Source organism: Ornithodoros turicata, unplaced genomic scaffold (assembly GCF_037126465.1).
Source record: "Ornithodoros turicata isolate Travis unplaced genomic scaffold, ASM3712646v1 Chromosome44, whole genome shotgun sequence".
NCBI lineage: Eukaryota > Metazoa > Arthropoda > Arachnida > Ixodida > Argasidae > Ornithodoros > Ornithodoros turicata.
Genome location: NW_026999374.1, coordinates 1,988 through 29,763, shown reverse-complemented (window position 1 = coordinate 29,763; position 27,776 = coordinate 1,988). Strand labels below are relative to the sequence as shown.

The 27,776-nt window shown below is 45.5% G+C and overlaps 1 long non-coding RNA gene across 1 annotated transcript; it reads left to right on the top strand.

Moving 5' to 3' along the window:
* The first annotated feature begins 5,376 nt into the window (after positions 1-5,376).
* LOC135374122 (uncharacterized) lies at positions 5,377-25,549 on the top strand. The gene is made up of 4 exons (XR_010416767.1): positions 5,377-5,682; positions 10,027-10,164; positions 10,290-10,383; positions 25,481-25,549. It is a non-coding gene; the product is annotated as an uncharacterized LOC135374122 (long non-coding RNA).
* Positions 25,550-27,776: the final 2,227 nt, after the last annotated feature.

Sequence of the window (27,776 nt, the reverse complement as noted above, 5' to 3'; positions counted from 1 at the left end):
AATCAGGATTTCTGCACACTCCCGATGCGCAAATAAAAAACAAAAAAAAAGACAAAAGCAGACACGGTTGGCAGTTTCAAAAGATACGACTCGGCTTTTTTTATTTTTTTGCGGTTGGAATTCGCATTCCCGAACCCCTGCCTAGGATTCAGAGATTCCGTTGGCCCATCCCTACTTATAACGGAAACTGAAACAGAGACAGTAACGGAAACGAAAAAGATTCCGTTAGATTCCCCTGAATGCTATCCACCTCAACCGCTGCTTCCATAATCACATGTCATGTCTGTTGTCTAGTGTTTAGCTCGTAATGCATTTTTTTAAAATATTTTCATGAGCTTGCGACCGTGTGTGCTTGGAGAGGTATACCGTGGATTGCGTAGTACTAATTAGGAATAAAAGAATACTGCGATTGGTGACTATGGGGAAGATAGCCTGGACAACACCTACACGAGAGTAGTCAAAGTCTCCCATGAAGGTGATGTTGCCGAGACAATACCACCTGCCTTGCACTATGGGGACAGTTCTTCAAATTCTTTTCAGAGAATCGAGGTTATTTTCTGTCAGTTATTCGGATGTTTTTATGCACAGTTATAAAACTAGAACACCAGAGAACATGTTATCATGTGCACCTTAACGTTGATTCAGTTCCTTTTGTTTATAGTCTCACAAAGAAACCTGGTCCTGATAGCTTTCCTTTGAAGGGTACATGTATTCAGGATTCACTCTAGTTTTGAAAACTATATATAGCAAAAAAGTTAGAACACCCGTTGCAACATTTAATTATATCCGCAGGCCGATGTCACACGGCTAGATATGGAACTCACCGTTTTCTGAAAAAGAAGCCACGTTTTTCACTCTTGCTTGTGCATGGGTGTCTCTGTCCTGTTCCGGGTGCTTCCCCAATTGTTGTTCGTCCCAGACGATCCTGGATCAGTATGTTAGCACTGAGCAAAAGATCTCGTCAATAATGATAACGAGGAGTATGTCGATTTACACTTTAAAAGCGATTTTAAAAACTCCGTGCTGGGAAACGAACAGAGGACGACAGAACACAGAGCACAGCACACATGTAGATTTAAGCGCGTCATGTCAGTCAGTCAACAGTGAAGATTGCCATGTCATTTCCATTGACAGATTCCCACGTTGCTTTTGCCTCCAAGTGAACAGTAAAGGCTACTTCTAAGTGACACTAGAAGCTAGTTTGTCATTAATAGAAGCGTACTAGAAACTTTAAAGTTTACATGCTTACCGCCATTGAAGAAAGGAGGAAAGAGTGGTGTCGATATCGTTGCATGAGTAAACAAAAGGGAATGAAATAAAATGATACCCCTGAGAACAATAAAATTGGTGTTTCTGTAACGTATCTTGAAGAATTTAATTCCCGATGTCATTGAACTCGCGTTATTTTTCGTGTACGCAACAAAACAAAAACGTGTTGATCACGGCGGTTAACGTCGTCTGCCATAGCGATGTGCTGGATTAAATAAATAGCGCGACTTCAGTGATATCGGGAAATAAATTCGATATACGTGCTAGAAAACGTATCATCATAATTTATTCCCTTTTCGTTACCCATGCAACGACATCGGCACCATTTTTTTCCTTTCCTCTGAGGCGGCGGTACGTGTTTTTAGTATAATGTCATTAATTAGAAACAGCCCTTAATTTTCGCTTCGAGGCATTAGAAATGTGGTGCTCTGTCAATGTAAACGATATTCGGATCTTCAGCGTTTCCATACCATAAATCCAACAAACAGGTTTGACAAATAAATATGAAAATCGTAGAACCAGACAACGAATAACCATAGGGATGTACTTGAAGGACAAAGCGGGTCAAAGTGTAATCACTTGGCCGGCAAAACGCTTCGAAATAGAACCGTTTTTTTTTTTTTTTTTTTTCAAATGGTGTCCACTTCGAAGTCAGTGTTGGCTTGGCCAGGGCATTGTGGGTAAAACTGGGACCACTTTGAAAGTCAGAGTGGCAGTGATTTCCCCAGAAATTCACTGCTGGGTGGGTGCCCAGCTTTCAAGGGGGGGGGGTATGGTTGGTGAAGGTTGCGCTTACGGAATTTTTTTTAGACACGAGAAGACTCATGGCACAATGGTGACATATTTGCACAGCTTTCCCGTTTTATTTGTACATGTTATTACGTTAGAACACAGTACATTAGAATATAGATTCACAATGAACGGCATTTCAACACTAAGATGCATAACCGCACGACCGAGAAAGCAAAAGGACTAACACCATGTCTCATGAATCTCACTGAATACCTAATGAACCAAGTGTGAAAACCTGCACAAACAAAACAAAAAAAAAAGCAGAATACCCTACTTGATTGAGTTGGGTGCAAATGGTTCTTGATGATCCACATTGCGTTTGCGTGCCCGCACGCATTTTTGCTCGTATATGCGCGTAATATATGCATTCAATAGTCACTTTCAAATGATTACGGACAAATACATGGAGCAATCATCTGCATGACTGTGGTCCTACAGCATAAGCTTGACAGTACAGGATGTAATTCGCTACGCGGGACTCACTACCAGAACGTGTTGGTGGTTGATATGGGTGGGTTTACGTGAGAAATTTCAGGGGGGTGTTTCAAAAATGCAGGGGGGGGGGGGTGGAGGGTCAGAGTAGGTTACACTGGGTCCATTTAGCAGTATCACATCAGCAACGCTCAAGAGGAAAATGAAGGGAATCCAATCCAATCCATGTATTCGTATCATTCCAACGATTTCAGCAACGATGGAGCAATGCAATGCAGCTGCTGTACCCGCCTAGCATCGTATCCCAATTTCCGTGTAGATACGAAACCGCCATCCGTAGTTGCGAGAAGGCATTCCACGAATTGCGTAGTGGAAAAGAGGGAGAGAACGGAGCACGTTGGTGAGAAAGTGACACAATGCAGCAGGTTAGATGTATACATGGGCATTTGCCACTCGTCACGCCAACATTGAATTAGGGCAAGGTCGCTTTGTAAGGGTAGTTGGTCAGTAGGAGTGTTGATTTCCCTGTAGTCAACGCAGTCAATAGTCGAATAGTGTGATATGCATGAAGGATGGTCGTTAATTTATGAAATAGGAGGGACCAAGAACTGCACCCTGTGGAACTCATGAAAGGACAGGAACAGTTGAAGGACAGACAGCAGGAGAGACTGGAAACGAAAGCTTGGAAAGAAATTCAGTTCTGCAATGGTCGACATACGGGTCGAGAGAGATTTCGTACACAAGTCCCGGGTGAGGCACCATATGGAAGGTTTTGCGGAAATCTAAGACGACGGCATCGGTCTGATGGTTATTATCAGCTTGGGTAAAGACGTCATCAACGAAACAACGCAGTTGCGTTTCGTAAGAAAAGTATTTTCCGAAAACCGGGCTGCAGCGGGTGTAAAAACTATTTTCCTCAAGCAACTTGACTAAGCTCGAGAAGTTAATGTGTTTGCGAATTTTGCATGCGATGACAGCGATAAAAATGGAGCCATATAGTTATTAACGTACTGACTGTTACCGGACATGGCGACTGTCACAGGGAAACAAGTTTGGCGAGTATTTGCTTAAACATTTTTGTTTAAACGAGTTAATTTAGAGAAGATGAGTATTAGAAAGGGCACTGGTTCGGCTGGCCATGACAGCTCGGGGATTCCAAAATTTCTCGCCACGAGATGTTTTGTAAGACGCGTTCGAGTAAAGACCTTGGACACTTCGACGCAAGAATGTATGTGTACTCCGGGTCGTTCTCGATCCCCTGCGGCGAGACGAGGCATCCCATTTAGGGTGTTTTCGTACCAGAGTTGTACGCAACGCGTTACTAGTAATTGCGTTACAAGTAATCAGTTACTTTTTCAGTATTTTTTTAACGTAATCAATTAGTTTTGTGAGCGAGTAATTTTCCAAGTAATCTGATAATTTTCAGTAATCAATTACTAAGTAATCGATTACTTTTTTAACTAATAATTATAATTGGGGGATTACGTTGCGAGACAACTGATATCATGAGCGACGCCACAGCGGTCGGTCTGTGGATTACTTTTGCCCACCTGAGGGTTCTTTAACGTGCGATGAAAGCTCATCACACGGCACCCCGTATTTAACGTCCCTAGCGGAAGATCTAAGCAACTTGTACCCTGCCACTAGGTTGCTGGCATCCTCGGCCTACTCTTTTAGACTTCTGTCAACAATGGCAACCATTTTCAGCAAGCCAATCTGTTCTTCTGTGCCACCACGAGTAAGCTCATTTCATCCGAAAAAATGTTCGGAGGATCTGGGCTTTCGGTTGATCTGGGCACGCGGGTGGCAGTGACCCATATCCCCCAAATGCTCTTTTCATCCGAGCGCCCAGAACCACCGAAAACGGGATACTTGAAAGGACACGCTTTCCCCGTTTGTCAGGGAGAGGAGGAAGGCTGAGCGGTTTTTGGGTGTGCGGGAATCCAATCCTGCAACTGAGTCAGAAGTGAACTTTGCAAAGGAAAGACTATTGATATCGATCGCGTTCAAGAAATGATCCGATCCGAACAGAGATATATTTTCCATGTGAGTGACCGGGCTCCAGGCACTGTGTAGGTCATCATAGTGGAAAGCAAATAGTAACAAAGCGCCCACTTCACAAGTCTCGAAGAAGGTTACAAAAAGGACCTCCTCCTTTACTTTTCTTTTATGCGTTCTGTTAATACAGTTCAGACGTTCAGAAAACACGCTATTAACCGGCTGAAATAACCCCTAGAAAAAGCTTGCAAACAGTATGAATGCATGAAACCAACATATCGTCTGAACTGTCGATCTCCTCTGAAGGCACTTGAGGTTTGTGTGTTTTCCGCCGTCCCGCTAAATGTTCCAGCCACAGAACATACTACTAACAATAGGGCTATATTTTTCACCTGAAATTCAACAATCATTTAATTTGTTTTTCATCAAACAAATGTATCCTATGCTGATTCCAAACATTTCGCTGTATATTCACCGTGCGTACAGAGTCAAATCGTTGCGTTCGTTGACCAAGTTCGAACTCGCAAAGCACACGCACACTCTACTTCCTGAAGCGAGAGACGCTCGCACGAGTGCGTACGATTTCACATTGAGCATCTCCTTTCGTTGGTCGCAGTGCGAAGGTTTCAACGAAGAGGGAAATGCTTGTCGCACGGACACCGAATCCTGACTCCGTTGTGACAGCATTTGAAAATGCGACGGCGCTCACAAGTGTTCCTCAGGCGTCGGCTCACCACTGCATTCCAGTTCTGAACTCGAGAGACTGTTCGTACTTAGGATACTTGTGTCGGGAAACATCACAACACGCGCTGAGTTACTCTGACACACTAACAAATCTGCGACTTCTCTTTGAACAATGCGGTCATATTGTGCTGTCAACTGACATCGTCGAGACGCCGCTGCCACTTCTCTCCCTTCTCTTCTCGTAACTGCCCGCCAGACAGGCAGCCCGCGAAAGAATGCGCTTTTGAAACTTTGCCAACCAATAGCGGAGCACGCAATGTCCTTCGGCCAATGGGTATCAACTATGATGCCTGACGGAGCCGCGAAGAGGGGGAGCTATGGGGGCCGGGTAACGCCTTACCAGCCTTCCACATAAGCCGGGATCCCGTAAGTGTCCCTCCGGACCCCGCCAGGTTGCCGATGGATATCCAACTCTTCAAGTGAACATCACTGGAAGTCCAGAGTAAGGTGAGATCCCCAATGCGTATATCTTTCACTATTATTTATGCTGTGTTGTAGCGTTTCACTGTGTGGTTCCGATTTTTTTTACTGTTCTCACTGTGTCTGTAAATTGTTCTTTAACAACTGCATAGCGTATTTTTAGAAGCGTGATTTTCTTGCGTTTATCTTCGCTGATCCTGTAACTCATCTGCTACTCATAGTGTATTAATCTGTATCGTCACAGTAAATAACGTACGCTTTGTCCGGGAGGTGGTTACTTAAAACCCCCAGGGATCACCGCGGAGCGTGCCCTTGCTTCTCCTTGGATTAATATATAGCGTCACTCTTACCGATGGTCGCTCAGAATTCCCACCTATTTGTGCCGTCTGCCTTTTTTTCCTTTTTCGGCGGGTGTGTTACGGTTAATTCGAATGTTCGTCATTGATGCTAATATCCCTAAATATCTACGTAGTTCGCCCATCATTGCCCTTTTATCGTCTCAAGCGATCTGTAACATCCGCAGTGGGGAACAATCTCACTTGCCATCCCTTCTCGTGTCTGGTGGTGTCTCTCTGAACAATTGCTGTCGGCTTTTTTTCTCATAGTTCGTTAAATCAAGTGTAAGTTTAATGATGTCCTCGCTAGGAAAGGTCATCTTGGGTGGCCTGCAGGCGCAAAAACAACTGATAAGACAAGAAGAACCCTTCAAGGCATGACGTCAAGTACCCACTCGAACCATATCTCTCCCGTAGTGACCGTGAGGTGACTGTGTGTAAGTGTTGCTCACATAGGGCACAGAGACGTTGCAATATATATTTTCCCTTCTAGCTTAATTGATACATATTATAATACACATTTTTATATTTGTGCAGTTTTGAAACCTATAGCTCCCATTGATGGTCCTCTATTCGACAGAAAAGTTTTTGTTACGTTAAACCGGTAGGGCCCTGCTGTAGGTGAAATTAACCCTCAAGGACATTACTGACATGCCATTTAAAAGTCAGACTACGGACAGTTTATGAATACGTTGTGGATGCGATCTTCAATAGAACGCAGCATGAATTTATGAAAGCCAATTGTTGTTAGAAAGCATGCAGCAAGCCCTGTATGGAATCTTTGACAACACAGTTTCCACCACACTTGTGACGTCATGTCCCGTCCGTAACCATGGAAGATCATCAAAAAGCGATAAAAACCGGGCTGTTTGGTGGTACATCTAAAAGCGATAAAACCCCGGTGCAGGGGACACAAAGAGACAACACAGACGAAGCACTGACTGACAAACAACTTTAATGGCAGGGACACATCTTAAATACACCAACTGCACACCCGACCCCTAGTGGCAGCCAAGGCCGTCATGCTGTAATCACAAATTATCACAAAGTTATCAAAAAGATATCACGCAAACAAGGCACCAGGTAAACGCCCCCCCCCCCCCCCCCCCGAAACAGAATTCGCGTTAGTTATCAATGAATTGCTGGATTGTATCCGTTACCAACACGGAAGGCACGCTAATGCAACTATCTCCAGCCTGTTTTATCAACAAGGCTTCCTTATAAAGAAGAACACCTAACTTATGACTTTTAAACATCACTTTTGTGTTTTTGAACAGCGGCTCGCACCCGGAACTGGTTCTTAAGTGTTCCGCCAGCTTACCATACCCCTTTCCTCTCGAAGCTCTATGTTCCATCAGACGTACGTTAACACAGCGTTTAGTTTGACCAATATACTGGCGCCCACAAGACAAGGGAATTGAATAAACAACAGCAACAGTGCAAGTCACAAAAGGATCTACGTGTTTTACATGACAACCCCCAGTTTTTGTCCGGTTAACCCTAGCCATCAGAGACCTGAGCCAATAACCTCTTTTGAAAACTACATCAACACCATGCCTACAGGCTACCTTTTTTAGGCGATGGGAGGCCTGATGAACATACGGGATCACCCCAACCCCCCTCCAATCTCTCTGTTCACAACGCATGTGAGAATCACAAGGTTCCTTTACCAACCTATTTACGACATCACTGATTAGATTCCTTGGATATCCAGCGTCCTCAAGCCTAGTCACCTGCTCCATGCAGCTCGACCCCACCTTATGAACACACGACCTCACCAAAGCGTTTTTTATCAAAGATTTTGCAACTCCAGCTTTTACAGTTATTGGAGTCAAAAGGCGTTAACGGTTTTTTACATCGCTGGCAATATTCCCAACATACTCCAATCCCATCAGAGGAAATCCGAAGATCCAAGTACTGAATTTTACCATTTTCTTCCCTTTCCACAGTAAACTTTAAACCTAAACCCTCTCCAACAAACAAACCTTGTATACCCGATTCATCTCCTTCCATACCCACACATACCAGAAAGTCATCAACATACCTAGTAATAAATTCAACCCCAAATCTCCCACCCCGCAAGTTCTCAGAAACAGCCCTATCTACCTTAGCCAAAACCAAATCACTAAGTACCGGAGCAATTTTTGATCCTATACACACACCATCCCGTTGTCGGAAAACCCCACCCGACACCTGCACAACAGTAGAATCTAAATACAATTCTAGAATATCCATGAAAACACTAGCTGATACACCCACAGTATTTTGGAAGGACACTAACCCAACAGATATTGCTTCCTGTACACACGCAGAAATGATATGCAAAGGCAAACTGTAGAACAGACCAACAACATCCAAAGAGAAAAACCGAACCTTCTTACTTTCAACGCACCTTAACTTTTCAATTACACCGCAGGAGTTTGTAATTCTAAACGGGTCTTCACACTTGAGCTCATTGAGACCTTTCAATAAAAAGGTACTGACCACTCCTTGCCTTTCCGAAATAACAACCCGAAAAGGGTATCCCTCCTTATGAAGTTTGACCAAATAAAACACTTCCAAAAACTGTCTTCCTGATTGCATTACACAAACCCTCCCGATCATTCTTCCTAAACAATTCTATAATCTTCCGCTTACACTCTTTAACATGGCTATTCCTAACAAGAACAAAGTTCTTTTCTAAGGCTGCCTTCTCCCTACATGAAAACTCATCGCGACTTAGTAGGACAAACTGCCCGATTTTGTCAGCCTCAAGAAGAGACACCCCATGCCCTTTGAATTCACTAACCAAAGTCTTTATGATCTGTTCGACGTTGCACCTCTTCTCACGTCCCTGAACAGCAGACACAGCTTCATCTAGGTCTTCTCCGAACAATTTTCCGACTTCATACACCATGTCCAGCAAATCCCATTTGGACACACTAGAACGGACAGTAAACTTGGGGCCCTTTTCCCGTGACACGGACACTTCACCCACCTCGTACCACTTGACACTTCTTCACCGAAGAACGTTTCCACCGAGGACGACTCCGTAACATGTTGCACCACCTATCCTCTAAATCCTTCATGTTGAGTGCTAGCAGATACTTAAAGTCTTGTACTTCGTGAAAGGCTCTTCCCCACACGAGCTCTGCAAAAGCAAATGCAGCTCTTCTATGTATCCTACACTGATGGTAACACTCGGCCCGGGAGAGACGTAATAATCTGCGCCGGTGGGCATTGGATGGCAAAAAAGGCCCAACGCAACTTACAAGGCAATCCGGTAGGCCACCTTTCTTCCCGTATGTTCATCAGGCCTCCCATCGCCTAAAAAAGGTAGCCTGTAGGCATGGTGTTGATGTAGTTTTCAAAAGAGGTTATTGGCTCAGGTCTCTGATGGCTAGGGTTAACCGGACAAAAACTGGGGGTTGTCATGTAAAACACGTAGATCCTTTTGTGACTTGCACTGTTGGTGTTGTTTATTCAATTCCCTTTGTCTTGTGGATGCCAGTATAGTGGTCAAACTAAACGCTGTGTTAACGTACGTCTGATGGAACATAGAGCTTCGAGAGGAAAGGGGTATGGTAAGCTGGCGGAACACTTAAGAACCTGTTCCGGGTGCGAGCCGCTGTTCAAAAACACAAAAGTGATGTTTAAAAGTCATAAGTTAGGTGTTCTTCTTTATAAGGAAGCCTTGTTGATAAAACAGGCTGGAGATAGTTGCATTAGCGTGCCTTCCGTGTTGGTAACGGATACAATCCAGCAATTCATTGATAACTAACGCGAATTCTGTTTCGGGGGGGCGTTTACCTGGTGCCTTGTTTGCGTGATATCTTTTTGATAACTTTGTGATAATTTGTGATTACAGCATGACGGCCTTGGCTGCCACTAGGGGTCGGGTGTGCAGTTGGTGTATTTAAGATGTGTCCCTGCCACTGAAGTTGTTTGTCAGTCAGTGCTTCGTCTGTGTTGTCTCTTTGTGTCCCCTGCACCGGGGTTTTATCGCTTTTAGAAGATCATCATGAGGATGTCTCGTAAGTCACATGGCACATTGCAGGTGAGCCATGGGACCGGCGTGGGAACATCGACGACGATCGTAACTGAAGTGTTCGGCGGAGCCAGGGCACGATGAGCGCAGGGTGCAAAGACTGACACGTGATCTACCTGGGGCTTGAAAGAAGTACTGAAGAAAAAGGTTTGTAAGACTCGAATACTATTATACGCTCCATTGTGTGGTATTGCATTCAGCCAGAAAACATAGTTGACGGGGACTATAGCCCGCATTTCCTTGACGTTTTCTTTTCTTTTTTTTTATCGTAGCAAGTACTCGTTCAACCACCCGTCAACACGTGCCAACACAGCGAGGGCTCCCAGGGAGGTCACATTCTTGCACACGGTTGTAACGCGCAATAAGGTAAGTCCCGTCAGAGCCTCCCACTTACCAGAAACGACCGACTGACAAACGAACGCGTTCGCCGGAATCTGTTCTGGATAATCTCAAGCTAGATAAACATCTTGAACGTAGAACAGATTACTTAAAAGGGTAGGAACACATTCATAATGCTGAAAGATGGAAGTCACTGCAAAGTTCAGAAAAGTCACTGAAAAAGTCACCGGAGCTTTGTATGTACTTGCCCCTCCTATGTTGTTCCAGCCTTAGAACATCAATTGTCTCTTGTTCACATTCATAATGCATTTCACGTTGTCATGAACGCATTGTACTGCACGCCAGAATACTGTTACAAAAAGAAAAAAGAAAAAGAAAGAAAAAATAAGTCTTCTTCGTGTGCGAGCCCTCTGACACACTCCCGAGCGAAGCGGTGACGTCGAAGAGTTCAGAGTCGCTTCCATTTCGACTGGCAGCCAACACATTGACTTCTCGCGCGCTGGCCTTTCCGCTGTGAAACAACTTTCAATCATCAGATGCAAATAATTTTTTTTATTTTCTTCTTTATTTTTCTTTTTTTTGAGGCTAAGTATTCCTACTTTGAAAGAAAGTGATTGGTAGAGCTGAGCGCGCCTGCGAGTAGGAATTCGCGATCGCTGCAGGTAGCGGGTGTACCCGCAATGCGACCACGGGTAATGCGGGTATACCCGCATTACCCTCACTCCATGGCCAACTAAGTGATCCCTCTCTGTCACACGCGAGCTCACCAGTAGTGATGGGCACTACAGTCCAGTTTGGTGAACTCGTTCGTTCAGTTCAGTTTGGTTCACTGAACCGTTCAAAATATTCGTTCTTTCGTTCATCTTTCCGTGACGTCATAACATCATGTGACTGATCTCAACGGCGAACCGGCATCTACTTATGTGCAGGGTTGTAGACAGTAACTGAGTCAGAGTTCTGTTTCGTGGGCGAGTGTGTTCCATGATGGTGTTCGTACAACACATTCCCGCGCTAGATCTGACAGTCACCTGCCGGCCATATTGGTCATATGTTGCGATAAGCGAATGCATGTTTATGGGACCGTCTCTGGCTGTCACGAAGAAAATAAACAATTCATTCTGCCGCACTGTAATTCTCTCGTAGTTTACATTTTCTTCAGTCCACTTTCCGCTTGCTTCCGCCTCTCGGCAGGGCTTTCTTTGGTCACGCAAATTCACTTTCATAGTTACTTTTTGGTCCCCTTCATAGTAGGTCCATTCTTTTCGCCTGCACCCCGGTCCTGAACTAGTTCAAGCAGTGCAACCCTCTCGCATTCTTTTTGCCATGGATCTCGCATGTATTTAAGAACTGGCGATGGACCGGTGCAGCGCTTTTCTTTCGAAAAGAACGAACTTAGTCTACGGGAAACAGCGAGACTCACTGCGACCTGTTAGTAAGAACGTAAGAATCGAAAGCCACCCACGATCGACCTTACTTCCCGCTCGAGGTAGTGTTTCCGCCGTTCCCGGCGGTCGAATGAATCAACACTCAACTATTCTGGTGCAGGCGCCATCTGTCGGCATTCCTCCGCAGCTTGAATATGACAGGCCACGAGCTCGATTGGCCACACTGAGAGCTTACCGGTTCGCATGGAGGTAAGAAACTAAGGAGAGGGCGATACGATCGGAGGGCCGTGGGACCCCTCTAGCGGTCGCTCCCCAGACAACAAAACGTCATCCCACAAACGGCCCAGGGATATTCCTCTATGGATATTCAATATCCCCCCTGCATTCCAGAAATGTCCGTGGGTTGGCATATGCATGTCCCAGTGGTAGCCCTTTGGACATACCCAGGAATATCCCGCGAATGTGTCACGTGGATGTTAATGGCCCTTAATGTACCTACCGTTATTTGATGTGTCCGCACTACCAGACAGTGCTCCAGAACTTTACATATATACTGTACGGTGCACAAGTCCCAGGCGTTTCGTACATTTCACTGCATTTCTCGATCGCCACGCAGACTTGCACACACATGAGGACAAATGATGAGTGTAATAAAAAATAGCCAGCCGAATCGAGTCAGTGTGTAGTGCTCTGGCAAATTTTATTTACTACGTCCAACTTTCAATTACACTCAGTTTGCGTGCCGGAGGTATGACTGGATGACACTCTCTACCTCGAAAGCGTTTACTTCTCGGAGCCTTCTGTTTCCCCTCACCGCATCTGAGATATGAAAAGAAAAAAATTAAAGCATGTCCGTACATACGTATACATGTGGGTTGTCTTTTTTATACGATTTTTAAACACATAGGTGCTGAAAGCTGCACAGGTACCGTTTCTTGCAGTTTCTTCACACATGAAATACGGCACCTGCCAAATTACGTCAAACTGAAGCAAACCTAAAGGCAAAACTACCTGTGTTGAGTGGAGGGAGAACTGCCTTGAACGATCATACGCTGTGACGCTATAATTCGCGCCCGTACTCGAAACTGTTATACAGACCGACTACAAAAACCATCCCTGTGCAGTTTCGTACCTGTTTCATACAGATGCGATATTATTGTGTAAAAGAGAATGCAACCTACTTTTAATATTTCGCACAATCGTGCTATTGCTTAGCTTTCTAACATCCTGACGGAAAGGAGCAGGAAGTTCTTAAAGCGAAAATTATACCAACAAACGATAACAATAAAACATTAAGAAATATTACTGACAATCCAATGCCACCACTACTGGCTTCATAGGAGGTCAGCAGGAGACGCCGTAACGAATGAGGCTGCACAGTCAATATAAGAGCATATGTAACTATGAAGCATTTCGGTATTTGTGAAAAAGTTCATATGGGAAGCACAGACGGCAATGCTTACGCTTATTAACGCCAGTCGCCACTTGTTCCAGTAAGGACCGCACCCAGAAACGTCTACAAGAGAGGTATATTTGAGAATTAACTTCCTGTTGTAGCCACACAAGCCACAACAAGCGTCAGTGTGTACTGGAGATCTGAAAACGAAACAGCGCTTGCGGTCATGCATATATAGTGTGTGCGTTCATAGTGCGTCTCCATTTCACACCTATCGCGTTCAATCGCATAAAGGACCGTACCCAGAAACGCCTACAAGAGATGTATATTTGAGAATTAATTTGCTGTTGTAGCCGCACAAACAACACAACAGCAAGCGTCGTGTTATCTCTAGGCGAAACCGCGTTTGCGTTCATACTGCGTCTCCAATTCACACCCATTGTCTTGAATTGCGGAACGCAATATCACTGTGTTAGTTACTACGTTATTACCCAGCAGTAAACCCGCACTGACTCTACCTCATAATGACACAGTATTTCTTCGCTAGCATTCCTATAGCGGCAGAAGATTGTTTAAAAATTGGCTCTCTGAACAATGTGGTTACGCCTTTATGTAAACAAACACTGCATTTGCTTTCTAAGGCTCTGTATCTGTGCGTCATGTACACGATATAGTACGGAATACTTACTTTCACGAAAGACGAAACCTCTGCCTTTACGTCGTAATAAAGCAGTCCAACAACCGCGTCCACTCCCGCGTTTCACATCAACCAGCTTTCAACCATTTCAACTGACTGAACTGCGTCTTGACTTGGCTTCGTCGCCGAACAGGCAACCGCCGTTCGTCTTCCGGCTCGAAAATTGTCATGTGACTACCGCCAGCGCGAACCCCACCACTTGCCCCTCGACGTTTCCTTCCCCCACAGGAGTGAAAGGCCCGACCGCGGCGTTCTCGGTGCATTTTTTGGACATATCTTTGTGGATCCTACCGGAAATGCCGTCTTCGGCAATCTTCGAACATTCTTTGGATATATCTTTGCGGGCCTTCACATGGAATGCCGGCTTCGGCAATCTCTGGATATTGTTTGGACATATAAATTTTGTCGTGGTTGTCTGGGTCCTGGCAATACCACGCCCATCTAGTTGCCCAGTCACGTGATCCCCACATGTTTAGGCGTTATGGCGGTCTGCGCGGAGACTTGGAAGTTTAGCAAATCTCATCATCAGGAAACCTCTTACCTCCAAGGAGTCCATTCGCACAATACTTTGAAGGTTATGGGGTGTTTCAACATTCGCCGCGTGATAAAACACAGCAAAAGTTGAGCAAAACAGCAGAGAAGCCAGGCAATGTCACGATGACGTACGTACGTTTTCTAGCGATTTAGTGATCCATTGCTTCCACACTGAGATGATCTATCTTGTGTTTCAGCGGGTGTGATAGCTTCTAACTCCACAGATGTTATGAAAGCGAAAACAAGTTATTCGGCCGCAGCTCGTCTCTGTATTCAGGTAAGGTACGCCGCGGACATGGAGGACGCCATGTTTTATGACGTCTTGCCGTGACGTTTATGGGTCACGTGTGTGGGCAACTAACCACAATGCCATGCGCGGGTCACAGCACGCTCGCTTGCATTGGGAGAGGCGCTTAGGGCATCTCCTTAGTTTCTTACCTCAATGCCGGTTCGTGATTGGCCAAGCCCCACGATCTGGGATGAATCGGAGAGCACTGAAGGCGAGTAGCAAAGCCGGGGATCGAAGAACGATAGAGAACTCAACTGAATCCAAGGAATAGGAGAACGAGAGGACCGTTCACTCTCGAGCTGAATCGAAGAGCAACGGAATCGTTTGCTCTCAAATGGCGCACTGGTTCATGGGTTCTTCGGTTCTCCGCGACTCCCTGCGTACAATTGCGTTGTTCTTGCTGGTCTCCTTTGGAATCTTAGCGTTGGTCCACTATGTCTCGTTGATACCGAGCTTTGTGGCGGACGTCGTATGGGTGTATCGAGTATTCAGAATCAAAAATGTATTTCAAGATTTCTTGTTTATGATCCGCTCTACGTATCGCTGGTGGTGAACTGCACTCGACAATTCCGAGTTGTTTGTCAGGTATACCGGAAAAGACCCTTTCTGGCTAGTATGTGAGATGGCGTACATGTTTTTCATGTACGTATTTAGTAATGATCAGTACTTAGACATCTTAAACCAGTCCCCTAGTGCCTGCCTACTTCGAATTTGGCGCCTCAGTGGCTACGGTAGAGGCTCCGCATAGAAAACTAGTAGAGCATGGTCACATGACCCACTAACGTCAATGATTCGCAAACGAATCTTTCGAACGAGTCTCTAATGTTCACTGATTTGAACGAACACATCAGATTAGTGATGTGTCGTTCGTGGACGAACCCTTCAAACTGAACTAGTCATTCGGGTGAACTGAACGAACTAGTTCAACAACAACCAAAACATTAGTTCCTCAATTCAGTTCATTGGGCCTCGACACCCACAACGCATACGCTTTGATACGCTTCCAAGTGTGACATCTGCGCCATCTAACGAACGTTTTGTAAAGCTAACAAAGCACATGCGCGCAAGAAGAAGGGCGGGAGACCACGGCGCATACGCTGTGGCCTTGAGTGGCTGTGACGCTGCGCTGAAGTGGACTGTGTGAAGGAAGAGAACTGGATGAACTAAAGAACTAAACGACGTCGCGAGTCGTTTCGAAGGACTCGCAGAGCCTGCCGTTGCCTGTCAGAACTGCTGCTCGTCCACAGCGCATGCGCTTACGGAAGAGCGCGGGCGGTGCGGCGAGGCAGAGCCTCAAGTGGACTTAGTGAAGGAAGAGAACTGGGTGAACTAAAGAACTAAACGATGCCGCGGGACGTTTTGAAGCACTCGCAGGGTCTGCCGTTGGCCGTCAGAGAAGGTGCTAGTCCACAGCGCATGCGCTTAAGAAAAAGCGCGGGGAGGGAGAGCTTCGAGTGGACTGTGTGAAGGAAGAGAACTGGATGAACTAAAGAACTAACCATGCCGCGGGTCGTTTGGAAGTACTCGCAGCGCCTGTCAGAACTGTTACTCGTCCACGGCGCATGCGCTTAAGGAAAAGCGCGGGGAGGGAGAGCCAGCAGAGCGACTTTGAACGCCGTATGGATTGAAGTACTGTGGGCAAGTGAACTATATGAACGGCGAACTCTGAACAAGAGTAAATCATTTAGAACTGATTGCGCTGAGATCGCTCTGAGCTCCTTCTCGCAATTGTGGACTGCTAGTGGCGCCGTTATGTTCTGACTTCTGGCTGACTGCTTGTGTGACTGGCACACCCTGGAGCGGGCACGCTTTTTGCGGCAATACACTGCAAGCTTCCCAATTTTTCCTCCACAACGCTAGACGTTGTACTTTTCTTCAAGCTCTCTCATGCATTTGAATGAAATGAGTTGAAACTGCGGTTACTCTATCACACTTCTGTGTTCTCAAGTTCGCAGCAAGCAGACGTAAGTGATCAGAAATACACGACTGTAACATTGAACGACGACGGCACCTTGCATATTGATCTGTGCAATACTTTTCTCGTTAAAAATATACGTAGAAAATTAAAGCAAAATAAAAAAGCGACCTAAAAGATTACGTTTGCTATGTTGATGTTCTCGAACCTTTGGAAAACTGAATTGCAAGATCATTTTGTTGTATCTCTCTTGGTCGAGCCACTTTAAAGGGACTGAAAAGTGAATATAAACCTATCGAAACTTTATGTTCAGCGAAAAGCTTGAACCTTCAAAAGTTCGAATATCAAAGAACTCCGCTGAATTCTCTGTAGTTTTTCTGTAATCGAATTTTCCATAATTGCATGTCCAGGGACCTAGTAGGAAACCGTGCAGTCTGTCAACAATTGCATGACCCCGCGCCATCTGTCGAGAACGCATGTAATACGTGCACTTCCGGGCACTAATCCGTCGGAAACGAAAATGGCAGTCTGCATTTGTGACCGCTTTCTACGTCGAGAATGTCGAGCCTCTTGAACATGAGTGCGCATGAATTTCACATTCGAGAACTGTCGCTCACACAGAACTGTTGTTCGTGCGTTAGCGTGCTGGAAAGTGTGTTCTTCGCAGCAGAAGATTCCTCGTCCAGAGATTAATCGGAGTCACGTTCGTCCTCAGCAGTAGCTCACCGTGCCGTGAACATGGACTGCTTTGTGAAATTTCCATGTATCAGGGAGAAGCACTTGTGTAAGCCGAAACAAGCGCTGTTTTTCCGTCGTGCAGGTGTTCATGTGTGAAATGCAAACCGACGGATACTACGGTGGATACTACGGTTTTTTGCTGCCGAGAGGTAGAGAATGCGTGTGAAAAGCAGACAGACGATTGCATCAGAACTAACGAATATTTCGAAATACTGTGCCTTGACACCGAAGTACTGCCAGTGTCTTTTGCATACATCCGAGAAACCGAAGAGCATGGCAACGTACACGGCAGCGCCATGTGGTCTTTACGCGCTACTTGAACGGCAAACTGGACGGAAAACCCTTATTTCTGCAGGAAATTCCGTTATACCACCCGTTGGCGATTCACAAGGATATGGGGTGCTGCGTGAAAATACAATAGAAAATACTCCACTGGATCTCGATCTGCGTCATGCATGCTATTAGGGATGCTTGCCCATCAGTGCGCTGACCTGTAGAAATGTTGTCAGCACATTTTCATTTCTTGTTTGCTGCAAGTTTTTCTCATTGCTTTTTCTTTGCTGTCACAGCATATTATAATTACTAGTTTGTACCTGGAGGGTTAAGTAACCTGTGGGCATAGATGTATTTGTAGGTTATACTCATGTCTCACTTGTATATGTGAGGAGTAAGTAAGACAATTTTCATCAGTGTCATTCAGCTGAATTGTGTTCATAACCTTTTAGTATACTTCTTAGTGACCACGTTTCCAAATGTCAACTAATAATTGAACCAAGATTGGGATTTAACACTTAATTAACTCTGTTTTGCTAAACGGAGTACTTGTAACTGATTCATTATCACGCCGCCAACTAACATTTGTAAAGAAGGACTTGAGGGCTGACTTCAACTATTATTAACCCTTGATCTGGGTTCAAAGTTAACAATGCATTATTGGTGTGCATAGTACTCCAAAATGGCTAAATAATTTATTGCATAAGTTCTCTGTTACTGTAATTGATATGTACTTTTGTAAAGTACTTTTGACAGCCCTGCAAATTGAAACTGGCTTCAGTGTACACTACAAATGCATCGCAACATTTAATTGAAATATAATATAAGAGCAGAAGCAACGTTTTGTCCCAATTCAAACTATATCTTTCTTTTTTGTTGTCCAGGGATTTAGGAAATAGAGCAGGACTTCCTGCCCTCTGATGTTTTGACTTACTTGAACGTACAGTTGTAAAACCTACAACAAAATAAACAAGAGAAGTATAAACAGTTTTGTCTTTCCCTTTTGAATTTAACAAGCTAGTTATATTTTACCATTTGTTCACTTTTGCATTCTCTGTTGGTGAAAAGATTACAGGAAAAATGATGCTGCAGATCAAACAATGACCTGTCATCTTGATGAAGATCAGAACATTTCTTCAGGCATGCTAAGTGAGACAAAAGAAATGTACAATGAAGGTTGTACAAAAACAGCAAATCTCCGTAGACTAAAACTTTATATATGTGGATGTTACCACATCGTGTAGTTTCCACCCAAAAGTAGGACTAGGCAAGGTTGTTTGGAATGTTGTTGGGATGTTGATGTGCTATACCGTTAGAGCACATCAATATAGATGAGGGGCAAACACAGTAGACAGCGTAATGGCTGCAAACTCAAGTGAAGATTTATTCAACAGAACAAGAAACCGAAAGCATGAGCAGAGAAAGGCAGTGCCCCATGCAGTGTATGGTGAACCATATTCATTTCTGAGAAGGTAGGATCGGAAGAGCAATAAAGAGAAATGACAGTTGCGTCCGAGATAGGGGGACTCTGCAAATTTTGGGACCAATATGATGTGGTAACCTTGCATGGCTCACTGCAGCTCTGACACACATTGAACAATTCCAGTAGTTGCGGCTTCAAAGACAATGAACGTTTGCTGTTGCACTGGGTATTCAAGTGTAGAGGATGCATCTCTAGAAAATTAATTAGCGTTCCTTGGTCATAAAGTCATAACTCCATCTCAACAGGAACTATTCTCGTACCCTTCAAACAAGCTAGTAGTTCTCATCGGTTTCTTCTCCTCTTGTTGACGTCATACTAATGTTCTGCACCTGTCCAAAGACAAAAAAAAAAGTCACAAAGTCTGCAACACGTAAAAAATCTAGTGCTTCCATCTGTGGACTTTGCATACCTGCTTTCAGTTATTTCTGTCATGCCAACTTGAGTGCCTAGATCACACATACGAAGCAGTCTTGCGCCACTTCAACACTGGAAGGCCCCTAAAATTAAATTTGTTGATGTTGACAAAGTTGAGTACGGGACAAGTAGGATAACATAAGTTAAATGGAATACGTCGTCGCTATATTATAACTTATACGTGTGTGACGCCTGTACATACCTAAGACGTTGTGTTGAACTCGTCACCTCGGTGAAGCAAAATCACTGGGTACTGAGCATCAGTGTGCTTCGGACGTCTTCGCAATTCGCCTTCTACGGCATCTTCGTAGTCATCGGCAGCAAAATGAACTCAGCACATACCACACGACTGCTACATCTAATAACCGAGTGCTTTGAACCACATTCGTTTTCGCGCACTCTACTGTTGAATCTTGTGGTAGAAACGCCTGCCGCCGATGGTGAACGAACATGATTTTTGCATCCCCGAACACCAAAACCACACCAGGCATATGTAGGTCTCTCGAATAATTGACACAACCACGACGAACATGTCATTCACTTCTCTTCGCGCGACCAACACGACCACCCACGACGTAAACAATAAACGCGATAACACCGACGGCCTTGCAGATGGCGCGGCGGATCGTAGCTCGTAGCGGCGAAGTAGCTGAATGAATGTAAAAGCTATGGAAGTGAGCGTCATTTTTAAAATAGTGTTTAGCTGTAAGATAATGTGCGCCAGCTTCGTTCTCTACAAAATTAGCTCTCACCTGGTAAGGGTTGGCCAATCCCTGGGAGCCCTGGACCTGAAACCCAAGTTGCTCTTTTTCGCCGTTCGCTGGCAGCACCGTCCATGTTCCGGCAATCTTCAAAATACTTATACGTAAAAAATATGCCGAATTGAGAAGTAACGCTTTCTGTGTCTTATCAAACAACGATGTTGTGCACGACAGTGGGCAAAAATATGGGGGTTATTTTTCACTTTTCGGTCCCTTTAAAGTTTGGGACTATATTACTTGATTGTGTGATTGCGAACAGGTGAACGAATGAACTATTCTTTTAGACAGTTCAGTGGAGTGAACTGAACTAAATGAATTAGTTCACAAAAATGAACTGACTTGCCCATCAGTACATCAGATATTCGGGCCACGCGCGCTGAGCCAGTGGATGCAGCTGTAGCTTCCACAGTTTCGCCACGAAAACCACCGCCCCCTTGACCACGTGATCATCAGTAACGAATCACGACAAAGTAGCCGGAAAACGGCGCCAAAAAGCGCGCGCTGGCTGATTGAACTGCGCATGTGCGCTGCGTGCCCTTTCCACACCCTCTCACTCGAATTATCTCCCCTCCCCCCCTGTTCCGAGCGCTTCGCCAGGCCATCTGCTAATATTATCGGGAAGCAGAAAATGAAAATTCAGAAGACGAAGGAATTCACATGTACAAATTTATTGACACCGTAAACATATAAACAAGAAGCAACATTTGAATGCAAGTAAATCTACACGATTATTACAGAATACTGCAGAATAAATAAAGAATAAATAGTGCCGAGCGACAGAAAGCGTGACTATCATATTATACAATCCTTAAGGGAACCTTTTCGGTTTGGTGAAAGTATATATTATTATACACATATATAGCACGTGATGAGAAGCCATCGCAGTCGCAGAAGCCATCCGCTTCATCCCAGCACAACTGTCGAATTTTCTGGTGACAGGGGCCACATGCTCGCGGATCGCAGGGCCACGAACAGCTGTCGGTGTCTGAATGAAAAAAAAAAGGAACCTGTTAACGATATGGTAAACCCGAGCACAGGCAACGTTAATTGGCTGAATACGCTCTGTAAGACATGCTATCGTTACGCGCCTAATGTCGACTAATGACAAAATTCGAGGATCCCTGCGTACGCGATGCACGCTGTTTTCCTTTTCATGCACACCAGTGTACTAAACATCAGACACATTCAAATAGCGGAACAAAACGCAACAAGTAACGCGTAACGCCACGCAGAATCATCAACTAGATCATGACTGATAACCGGCAGAAAGTGATGTAATAAGGGACAAGGCGTACCTCCATGCACACAGTTAGGCGACAGTATTAAAAGTCTGATCACTGACATGCATCATACGTTTGTCTGCTTACCTTTCATTCAGGCGTTCCTCCATGGCTCGAACATCTTCGAAATCCACGAAACGAAATCACCGTCTGCTCACATACGTAGACGCCAGCTACACAACGGTCAGACGGGTCGGCGCCTCGGAGAAACGAACGCGGGCGAATCCACCGGTTAAATGAGCCTCAGCCAATCATGATCGAGAAAGGTCACGTGAGGGACCGGAGCCAATGGAAAGTAAATAGCCGGAATTTGGCGGGAAATGCCAGCAGCGACACTATTTTCGCGGCGGCGAAACCGGCTTACTGTGCCTCCTCTGGCTGAGCTTCGCCTGGCTAACTACTGCGCATGCGTTCAACACTGCTTTACGGCGGCGAACATAGATGGCGACACGCGCACCATCGACTGGAGGAGAGTGGAGAAACTTGGAACCAGGTCCCCCAAACTCACCTCTGAAAAGTGTGCAACGAAGAAGGCCGCCACTAGATACCCCACTGTTGCCGTTCCGGATCACTTCAGCGCGCTAAGTTTAGCGGCAAAATGTCTTTGTTGTTTCTGCGAATGAATGTAGTCTTTACATGTCCAAATAATACGCGTATAACAACTTTCTCTGTCGTGTTTCACTTTTGGTCCCGTTTTTAAACGTGTTGAGCGATCGGAAGGATCTAGTGCACGGCTGCGTGCATAACATAGCGTACCTGTCGTACCAGGCGCCGCAGGCGCTGCAGTCGTCCATTTCTCCTTCGGTGACTTGGCCTGGCTTGGGTTATGCTTCAACTGGATCTTTAGCGCGCTACAATCCGCGCAAGCCAACGTCTGGTAACAATGGGGTATCTAAGGGCGGCCTCCGGCATTGCACGCATCGGGATAGGAACAAATACATGGGAAAATGGCGACCTTGGGGGACCTGCTTGGAACTGAGAAGGCGAACGCAGCGAAACCTGACAAAACGGGGACGTCTAAGTGAACTGGTGAACGAGTACGATCGACGATAGTGAATGAATTCATTCAGTTTGTGCCCGGGATTCGTTCATTCCGAACTGTTCCTCCGCGAACAACACATCACTCAGGTCCCCCAAGGTCGCCATTTTCCCATGTATTTGTTCCTATCCCGATGCGTGCAATGCCGGAGGCCGCCCTTAGATACCCCATTGTTACCAGACGTTGGCTTGCGTTTGATTGTAGCGCGCTAAAGATCCAGTTGAAGCACAGTCCAAGCCAGGCCAAGTCACCGAAGGAGAAATGGACGACTGCGCCTGCGGCGCCTGGTACGACAGGTACGCTATGTGATGCACGCAGCCGTGCACTAGATCCTTCCGATCGCTCAACACGTTTAAAAACGGGACCAAAAAGTGAAACACGACACCGAAAGTTGTTATACGCGTTTTATTTGGACATATAAAGGCTAGATTCATTCGCAGAAACAACAAAAACATTTTGCCGCTAAACTTAGCGCGCTGAAGTGATCCGGAACGGCAACAGTGGGGTATCTAGTGGCGGCCTTCTTCGTTGCACACTTTTCCGAGGTGAGTTTGGGGGACCTGACATCACTACTCTGCAGTGCCCTATGTCGTTGGCTGTGCAAATCCATGTGCCAGACTTCAGCAGGCAAGTGCTGGCGGGCGAGTTGGATTATTAATGCAGACATATATGGCTCTCTGTTGAATTGCAGTTTTACTGGCATACGATTGAAGCCGCCCGAAACACGTAGCCAACGCTCAGAATTTCCGTTGTTTCAAAATAGAAACAGCGGTAAAGTGGACGAGGAACGAAAATGGCCCGCGATAACGCGTGGCTTAATTCATGTTGGGGTGGGAACGCACTTAAACTAATGCGATGCCTTTGAAGCTTGCCTTTTCCCATCACAAGGTTCACTTGTTTGTACAGTGCTGGACAAAAGTTTACGGAACGCGCGAGCGACGTATTTTCTCTGGGCAGAGACACCCTAGCGGCCAGCGGAAGCGGGCGAGCCCACCCGTTCAGAGGGATGGAAGAGTGCGCTTGTGGCGACCCACTGTGGTAGTAGTGGTAACTTTGCTTTTGAGTGTAACGAACCCCAAAATGGTTTCGTTTTCGGTCTACTGCACCGAGCGCGAGTGGCTATCGCGGGAAGGAAGTCTCCCCGTTATCGGAGAGATAACAGGGCGCTAAGATGAATTGAGGTGACAACGGGCTGGCAGTGTCTAGCTTTTTCCTTTTTTTCTTAGACTAAAACAGAAGAAAAGAGCGTATACCCTTGAACACACATACAAAAAAAGAGGCAGGGGGAGACGATACTGTCTCAATACTTTGTCGGCCCCCTTTCGCAGCAAGAACTGGGGCCATACGCACAGGAAGGGAAGCGTCCTTGCTCCTTGTAGGCGTCCGTCTCTTGCTCATCCTATTCTGCAGGCTGCCCCAAACGTTTTCGATGATGTTTAAGTCCGGGCTCTGCGCAGGCCATGTCAGCTGCATTACGCTGAGGCGTAAAAAAAGAAAAAGAGCTAGGCACTGCAGCCCGTTGTCACCTCAATTCATCTTAGCGCCCTGTTATCTCTCCGATACGGAGGGACTTCCACTCGCGCTCGGTGCAGCAGACCGAAAACGAAGCCATTTTGGCGTTCGTTACACTCAAAAGCAAAGTTACCACTACTACCACGGTGGGTCGCCACAAGCGCACTCTTTCATCCCTCTCAACGCGTGGACTCGCCCGCTTCCGCTCGCCGCTAGGGTGTCTCTGCCCAGAGAAAATACGCCGCTCGCGCGTTCCATAAACTTTTGTCCAGCACTGTACGATAGCTATCAAGTCTCCATGATGTTATGTTACTAGAACAGTGCGGACATCACATAAAACGGATATGTGCTGCCAAAGGTATGGTGGCGAGGAGGGAAATTGAACGCCGTGCGCAGGAAGAATGAGCTGTACTTTACATACCTACGGTACTTACCAAACAATAATTGCTTGTAATTCCAGGAAATTGTAATTCAGTCGGATATTCAATCCTCAACACCGATGTCAATAACAAACAGAAGGAACGCATCCCGAAGGAATGCCCGCATCGTCGTCATCATCATGCTGAGCCAAAGGGTCAACAAGAAAACGAAACGGGCGTTTGCGCTGGCGGTATATACCGCTCACTTCCCCTTGTGGGTCCCAGTGCGGGTATACAGACAGTACTGCAGGTGCGGGTCGCCCAGATCAAATTCTTGCTGGTTTCCGGGTCAAATTTGCTTACCCGCACTAACCTCTAGTGATTGGAAGGACTATCGTTGGGGGACCAATCGCGGGCTCGGGATTCCTTCGCTTTCACATCGGCCAACTATACGATGCGAGATGGTTATGTGGGTGGGACACCTAAGGTACTCATGGCCCGTTTCTCTTCACGCTAAACCCCGCAGACCCTCTCTAGCACGATAACCCGCAACGCTCCTACATTGCAACCACATCTGCAAACAATTTCGTTCAATTTAAAATTATCCCCGCATTTTCGCGGAAGCTCGAAGGTTGCTATCGCTTTACTCTTTGTTGCATTAAAAGTGAGACTGCTATTTTGCCATATGCCATTGTAATTTAGAATTTCAAAGTGATAGAATTCCACTCAGGTAGAAGATTTTGATTGGTCGCTGTGGATTCGTTAGGTAGGGTACGGACAACCAATCCTAAAGGGTGATTCACTCTACTGCGCTTACGGTTGCGCTTGCGAGTTTCGTAAGCTGACAGTGAATTGCTGCAAGGGAACATCTTTCAGGATAGAACGTAGATACACGTAAGACACTGCACGCAGCCATAAACACAGTCATGTGAATCTGCCTTAAATGTGAGTTCCTCGATCTGCAAAGAAAGAACTTATGTTTCGCGACTCAAAACGCACTATGCATGTGCTTCTTTGATAAGACTGTTTTTCTGTCTGTCTTGTTCTAGATACCCTGCACATGTTGTGCTGCCCAAGTTGTTCAAGATGTTGTCGTGGCTCTTTGCTTTGTTGTACGGTTATTTTATTTTCTATTTATTATCGCGATCTCTTCACTGTCTGCTGCTTTCTGTCGTCCTCTCAGCTTGCACGCGTATATTAATTTGTGTGTATGCAAGTCCATGAGAACTAAAAGAAACAAGAACGGTTTGTGTGGCTCTCCCTGTGAGCCTAGTTGTCGTGAATCGATCTCTTTGATGAAGTCAACGTCCACAATCCCATGTAAGGCCCGTCATTTGTACAACACACATACATTTGTTCAGAAAGCGAAGAGCAAAACTTATATTGGCACCGTACAAACTGAAGAAATACTTGCCTTCGAGCCTATTAATTTAATCACTCTCACTAATTAATCACTTCCGAAGGATGCTTTGAGAGCAGTGTCATTCACACGTTCCCATAACTTGATTTCGCTTGATATTGATCTATTTCAGTGTTAGGTCTGAATTTCCTCTGGTTGAAATTCAGGTTACTATTCTCATTCGAAAACTGTATTCCTATATGACAATGAAAGATGAAAGTCACTGAAAAGGTTAGCTAGGTGTAGGACTCAAACCCACATCTTCTGGATTGCCGGTCCAGGGCTCTACCAATCCAGAAGATGTGGGTTCGAGTCCTACAGCTGGCTAACCTTTTCGGTGTCTTTCATCTTTCATCGTTAATTTCTTAGGCAATTTGAGGCTTTGTGTGTAATTGTCCCCTCTATGTTGTTCCAGCCTCAGAACATCAGTTCTCTCATGTTCCTATATGACATTGCATTTTGTTCCACCACTCACTGCTATACCCAGAATAAGTTTCCGATTGTAACGTCTCAAGTGCAGGACATACTATATGAACCCCATTCTTGTTGCATTATCAGTTCCAAAGTTTAGCGACTTCCTGCTAAAATAAAAATTATCGAGTGAATTTTGCTGCAACTTTTTATCTGTAGCTTTTCATACCTTTTATTTTTGACGTGCTGTATCATCACAGCCACAGGACTAATCATGGTCAAAGAAGTGTTCGAGGCCTAGCTTTAGTCATAAATTTTCACCCCCGGGTCCTGTAGCTTTTGCATCAAGTGTCGCTCACCACTCGCTGTTAAACGCGACAACAATCTCATTTATGTTTCAACAACACAAAACAATGTATTATAAGTCTCACCAAGAAGGCATTTTTACGTTCTGTTGGATTGTTACAACAGGAGTAAGGTGTAACATGTTATGCAACTATCATACATTGCCAGCCTGTGTTCGACGAATTATTTCGACGAATGCGCTCGCGTTTCTAATTTCCCCTCAAAATTGCAGGAGTTTGTCGTCTCATCTCGAGAAGGATGGCTTCAACATCTGAATTGGATCTGAACATGGAAACGTCAGAAGAATGGAAGGAGGTCAGGAAGGAAATGCATCGAGCCATAGCGGACAGAGATGAGACCCGTGTTCTAAAGTGCCTGGATGCTGTGCCTGCCCTGAAACTGTGGTTAGACCCCGATGAAGATGTCTCTGCTCGCTACAAAGCTATTGAAGAGAAAGCTTTCCACATCCATGGTCTGCTAGTCTCGCGTGAATGTCGACTCAAGGACACAGGAGAATCATCGTGTTACCAACGTCTCTCACCCCTTGAACGAGCTGAAATTCGTCGACAACAATATTACACCACAGAATGCGTGGACTCTTACATCGACTATCTGAAAAGCAAATCACGGAGCGTCACCAGATGTGATGACTTCAATGAGCGATTGGAGAAGATGTTCAAGCACCTCTCCAGTGACGAATTAAACAGGATTATTCTCAAAGTGGTTGCAACAGCACTGCATCTAGACGTACTATTCGACTTTGAGAGTGAAAGCGTTCAGCGGACTACGGGATGCTCGGGTACACACAACCGCGGTCTCGCTTTCTACAATGAACAAAGAGTTTTCGTCGGGGCCAGCACTGAAGAAGCCGTAACCCGCGGGACGCTCATTCACGAGTTATGTCATATGGCACTTCGCCTAGTGTATCATAATGATTGCAAGCCTTATTTCCGAGGGGATACGGAGAGAGAACAGCAATATGGAGCCATTCTGACTGACATAAAACGAAGGAATGAAGAGCTGAATCTTCTTATCCAACAAGCATTCTTCGGAAACGAAGAAGAAGAGCTAATTGTACGGATCCCTCACATACTGGCCCAATATGGTTGTGACGATGGAAATAGGGTTCTGGAACGGGAAGTGCCGGAACTACTAAAGTTTTTCGAGGAACATGTCATCCCGGACATGCA